This window comes from Pinus tabuliformis, chromosome 3_2, assembly GCF_031772625.1.
Source record: "Pinus tabuliformis cultivar Carrire ecotype Pingquan chromosome 3_2, CPIR1, whole genome shotgun sequence".
In the NCBI taxonomy this organism is placed as follows: Eukaryota; Viridiplantae; Streptophyta; class Pinopsida; order Pinales; family Pinaceae; genus Pinus; species Pinus tabuliformis.
Genome location: NC_142302.1, coordinates 687,195,986 through 687,201,985, shown reverse-complemented (window position 1 = coordinate 687,201,985; position 6,000 = coordinate 687,195,986).

Sequence of the window (6,000 nt, the reverse complement as noted above, 5' to 3'; positions counted from 1 at the left end):
CATGGCAGAGTTGGATGCCTCTTCCTTGTTCCTCTTAGGATTCTTCTCCTCATTGGCTGGGGTCTATAACACAGGATGAACATTCATTAGTTCTCCTAATTCTGGAACCTGCAGGAAAGAGTTCTACTCAAATTTCTTTTCTAAATCAATCAGTGTCTTCTCAACATCCACAATTTTGCTGTCCATATCAATCAATGTGTTCTCCACCCACTCAGATTGGTTGGAAAACTGTTCAATGTCTGGGCTTGGGTGGTGGATGTAAGGTGCCAATTTGACCATAAGTCTCAACTTGTTTACGACTCCATGAGGGTCATACTGCCATATGAAGTTGTTTCTGAATTTCATCTGTTGTAGTAGCCTGTCGACCTCTCGTTCAGCATCTCTATTGTTGTAAATGAATGGGCCCAATTAGTTTTTCATCTTGAACTCAGTTTTCTTCCTAGAAGATAGGAAGTGGACCTCATCAAAATTGATGATTTGTCTGAAATATTCAAGGGAATATATCCTCATAGGGAGGTATTTTAGCAATTTATAAGGGGCTAACTAGCGGCTATAAATTCCGATCTCAGTGTGGTTCTAGTAGAGGTACTAGTCTCCCACCTTGCTGTTCTTTTCCAATTGTAGCACTCTCTTGATGTCTTGGCTGATTCTAGGCTGAGTATCAGAATTCAGCATGTTCATGACTAGGTACACAAAGGAGATTATGAAGTCTTTATAGGTGAATGCTTTGGAAAACGTCTAGACCAAGGGTGTCCAGTAGACCACTGTTCTCTCCTTTCCCCTGGTATCCAACTTCTGGATGCTCACAGGGAACTTATCTGTCTGGTAGTAAAAAAACATATAAAAAAACACTGAAGAGTACTTGAAAACTCTTTTAGTGGGCAGTATGGTGAATTGTTCATGCATTCTATCTACAATGAACTGGGCATAATTATACATGATAGCAGGCGGCTTGCCTGGAGTGAAAATGGACAACAAGGCCATGATGACCTCATCCACATGCTCATCTAATGTGTATCCTAGGATGCATGAGAGCATGGTGATTATGTGTCTTCCAGTTTCTGAGAAAATGGTGGCAGCATAGGGTGGGGTATTAATAGGAGTATGGCGCTCTTCAATGATAAAATTCTATAAAATTTGCTTGATTTTCACCTTGTCTAATGTGATGTATAAGTCCAATAGGTTTCCAATGGATAGAGGATTCTAATTAGGGCTAGATTGGATTTGTATCATTTGGTTGATTGACTCAGGTGTAATGGTGAATAACAACTACTGATCTAGGGCAATAATAGCCCTTTGGCTACAAACATAATAGGCATGACAAAAATGTACAATTGAGCTTCTGGGAATGTGTATTTGCATAAATTTTATTCCCAAAGGTTGATGTCATCTGTATGGTTCAAAAATATGTCCTTACTCCAACAGTCGTGCTTCAGAAGGTGGGCTGGAGTTGCAGTGTCTTTTATTTGGAAATCCCTGTCTACTAGGGCCAAATGGTCAATGTCCAAGTGAGTGGTTGACATAGGTCTGGGCAGCGATATTATGGGGAAAGGTGTGAATTGGGCTTCCATAGATTAGAGAAGTTGAAGTTTGAATAGGTCTGATATAAAGATAGGGTAATCTGCACTTTGCAAAAGGGGGTTTCAGGTATTTTGGGGGAAATGCTCTCAATTTAAGGGAAAGATTAACTAAATTTAATTAATTACTATTTGAGTTGACTGTACACTTTCAAATTGAGATGGTCGTTCTAATTTTTCATCCAAATACATGGAAATGGAGGTATAGGCTGCAATGGTTTCAATGGTTGCTAGAGAGGGTACTATGGCTTCAACTATGCATTGGATGGTTCAATGGGGTGTCTGAAACGTGTTCGGGAGGTAGCTAGCGGTGAATTTTAGTTGCAAAGGATCAAGGTGGTGCAAGAAGGGTTAGGAAGCTTTCTTAGAGTGAATGAGAAAAAAAGGTGAAAATGACTGTCTTTGGCCTTTTAATCGGCAACGGTTAGAATTTGGCGTGAAATTTCATAAGGAATAGTGAGTGGTTTTGGCTTTTGGCAGGGAGGTGGTTTCAGGGGCCATCGCATCACTTTTGGCCATCGGGGGGTATTTCATGAGAGAACGCGAATTAGCGTGAAGCTGCCACATAACCAAAAGGGGCCCAAGAAAAACCACCCATTTCACGTGCTCTCAGGTGGGTAAAGGTAGGCAATGGAATAATCGCGATATGGATGTGCGCCGTCAAATCTGGGGGTGGTAGATCGGACGCTGTCGCAAGGTGGAGATGCACGGAGGGAACTCGGGCGAGATCTACGGGGCCTGGGGGATTGATTATAAATAATTGTAATTATTTAATGAATGAGGCGGGGTTAAATATAATGAGTGGGTTATGGAGTGGGACCAAGGTTAAATGCGGAGTTAATTAAATAAAGCAGAAGGGAGAGAAAACTTAGAGTAAAGGGGTTTTATGGGGTAAAAGGGATTATGTTGGGGAATATAGGAATGGGGGAGTTAATAAAGTAATGTGGGGAGGGGGTGAATTTAAACTTAGGATAAGGGTTTTTAGTGGGTTTTTAGGCAAAATAGGGAAATTAATCAGGGAAAAGGGGTTTTTGGGTAGGGGAATGAGTTTGGAGGGTAAATTGCTAGGGAAATGTGTGAAACCAAGGAGAAATCGTGAAAATGAAGGGAAAAGGGTACTTTCTTAGGAAATGATGGGATAATCGGGAAATTAGTAAGTATGTAGTGGGGGGTGAAATGAAATGAGGGGAAGTTCGCCAAAAGAACTTGTGACCATCCTTTTACTTTCATAACTGCTCTCGCACACTGAAACATATGATTAAGCATAACAGATGTGATTTTTCTTCAATCAACTTTGTACTTCTGCAACCTTTCTTCTACTTACCCTTTACTTACCCTAACATTTTTTCTTCACTTTATTGGGTGCATTTAAGCTAGCAAACCCTTTCTTTCCTTTTTCTTTTGAAAATTAAACTATCTAATTCTAACCTTATATCTTCCAATGGCTCAAATTAAGCTTATGAGAACATTTTATTTCTCTACCTAACTACTGATCTACCAAGATTAAACAGTTTGGCTAGATCTTTATTCTCTATCTATAAACATGAAATTTAAAGCATGAAGTAGTTAAGATTAAACAATTTGACTATCATGGGTTGTGGCATTTATGACAAGTTGCACACAACCATTATTTTGTACAATAAAGTAAAAAGTAGCGGCACTTAGACTTGCACACTTTCATGATCTTTTTTTGTTTGGGGTTCATATTTTTTCACTTTTTTGATATTTTCTTATTCTTTTTGTCCTTTGATATTTTTTTTAGTACATACCATCTTTACAGTTCTTAATTTTTAATATGGAAAACATTTTCAGAAAAGAAAAGGTATGTACAATATTACAAGATCAACCACAGTCAATTCAAAATTATGAATCCTATTAATAAGGACACTAACACTATCCATGTTATCAGGAAGCCATTAGAGAATCAACTTCCCAAACCTGTAGAATTCCATATGCATTACATCGAACAATTATTAATGATTTGATTATTGATTTGTAGTATTGTGACACACTGAGATGTAGGTTGCTGACATCTTCACTAACCCTTGACAAAGTCTCATTATGTTCAACTTCATACCTTTCTTGGCGTGAAGGAAGTTTTCCTTAAGGTGGGGGTAATCTCACTCCCCCTCTTTGATTTTTTTTGTTCTAAACAGTTTGTACATGGTACCTATCATGACCTTGTAGTGAGGCACATTTTGAGATTTAACATATTTTCCCTATGTCCTTAAGTTGCACTTATGATGGGGCATTGGTGTACATACATCATGTGGTTAAGTTTATTTAGATTACAGTGTCTAATCCTGTTCATATTTGACTTATCACTGATTGGTAGATGAACAAGCCAACCAATTATATTTAATGCCATGCCCCTCTCACGGTATTATAAATATAGATGATCTCTTGTAATTAAACACAAGACATATACTCTTTCTGTTAGTTATGCATTTTATGTTATTACTCTATTTTGTATGGATTGAAATATTATTATTGCCACTGTATCGCAAAAATGGAGATGATTCAGATTCATTTTATCATGATCTAGAGAGGTATGCTCCAAGAATTTAATTAATCTTTTCAATTATCTTTCCATTTTCAATCCTTTTGAAACCTTGTGCTAAGACCAAAGATAACCAAAAATATATTTTTTTGCAAATACTGTAAAACTGGTAGTGCCAAGTTCTAACTTGTACCATTTAAGAGTTCGTTTACTACCATTTTTATTTTCCACCTAAAGAAGTCACTAAATATTGTAGTGAAAGTGAAATTGAGAAGTAGCTTTCTACTAATATTCACACATGATTGCTAAGGAATACTAGAAGAGAGCTTCTTCTCAATGATGTTGTCAAGGTACATGTTTGTACTTCTCAATGAGAAAATATTATAAGCGAAAATGGTGTTGCAATAATAAATCTCTATGAAAATCACATGCTTGTTTAGCGATGCACATAGATTTGGTGTCTTGTCATAGAGACACTTGGTGAAGCAAATCCATTTATGTATTGTAAGGTCAAAATTAGCCTTAAAAAGCTTTCCAAACTAACCATGGAATTTTAACTGTGCATCCATACCCTCAGATCTATCTGTGTTAAATTTGATGTTCAGTGTCTAATCATTGTGCATAATTGACTTATTATAGCTTGGCAGGTGAACTACCTAGCCACCTATATTTAATGTTGGGCTCCTCACATTCTATGTCATAGATACAGGTGATCTCCTTGTAATTAAACTTATATAATTCCATGCAGAAAAGGAATAACATCAACATAAATCTTTCTATCAGTTCTGCTTCTTCTATTGTTGTTATGCCTTGCCTATATGGAGCTCAAGCTAACAAATCAGCCTGGTGAACACTATTTGTTTTACATGCGGAGGCCACAGAACTTGTAAAAAAGAAAAGAGACTCAAAACCAATTTAAGGAACAAGATTATCATTGTCTATAAAATTTGTTATGTCTGCAATACAAAGCAAGACCCTCCATTCAGAGAAAACTAGGAAGAGTCCTGCAATTAAGAATTCGGTTGGCAAATATACCAACTAAGGTTTTAATGTATTACCTAAGTGAACTTAAACCAAGTATGTACACTTTCATCCCACTTACAAAGTGGTTGAAACATTTCATCGCAATTTTCTTCAAGAGCGCAATCATTATGTTATGAAACCACCTCAAGAAAAGATAGAAAAGATAGATCAACGCCTTAGAACTCAGCCTCTTCGAGGGGGCAACCTCCTTTACATTACATAAATGAACAATTCTTGGATGATACAAATGAAAATACCTCCTTTATATATATAGGAGTCTAAGGGGTCATAACATAATCAGAGCCGACATAACATTAATAATGTAAGGGCACAATAATAACAATAGTGGGCTTCTATGGGGCACAATAGTAACAATATGGGCACTACATGGGTACATCAATATAATAAGTGGGTTGTACTAATAACAATAAGGGGTTACACTAGTAGTATAAGGGCCTAACATTCCCCTCTCCTTCAAAAAGCGTTGTCCTCAACGCTTGAGTAGTTCTTGATGCTTCTGTACAAAATTCTTGTCCTTCCATGTGGCATATTCAGTGGGTAAGTTCTTCCACTTGATGAGATACTCTGAAATTGATCGATTTCGTAACTGTCGGGTTCTTGTTTCTGTGACTGCTCCAGGTTCCAATATGATTTTTCCTTCCTTTTCAATTTCTGGTAATATTGTTTGAATTGGGATCTTTTGCAACTTTTGAATAAGTGGCCATACTTCTTCATCCTTTTTCCATTCATCCCTTGCTTCGTTTATCCAATCTGGTTGGATAATAGAAATAGCACAAAACAATGCTTCCACATCCTCATCTTTGAAGAGTCTTCCCATTCGGTAAGGTCGCCATTTTTTAAGTGCATGTAGTATTGCCAACATTTCCTTCTCATAAATAG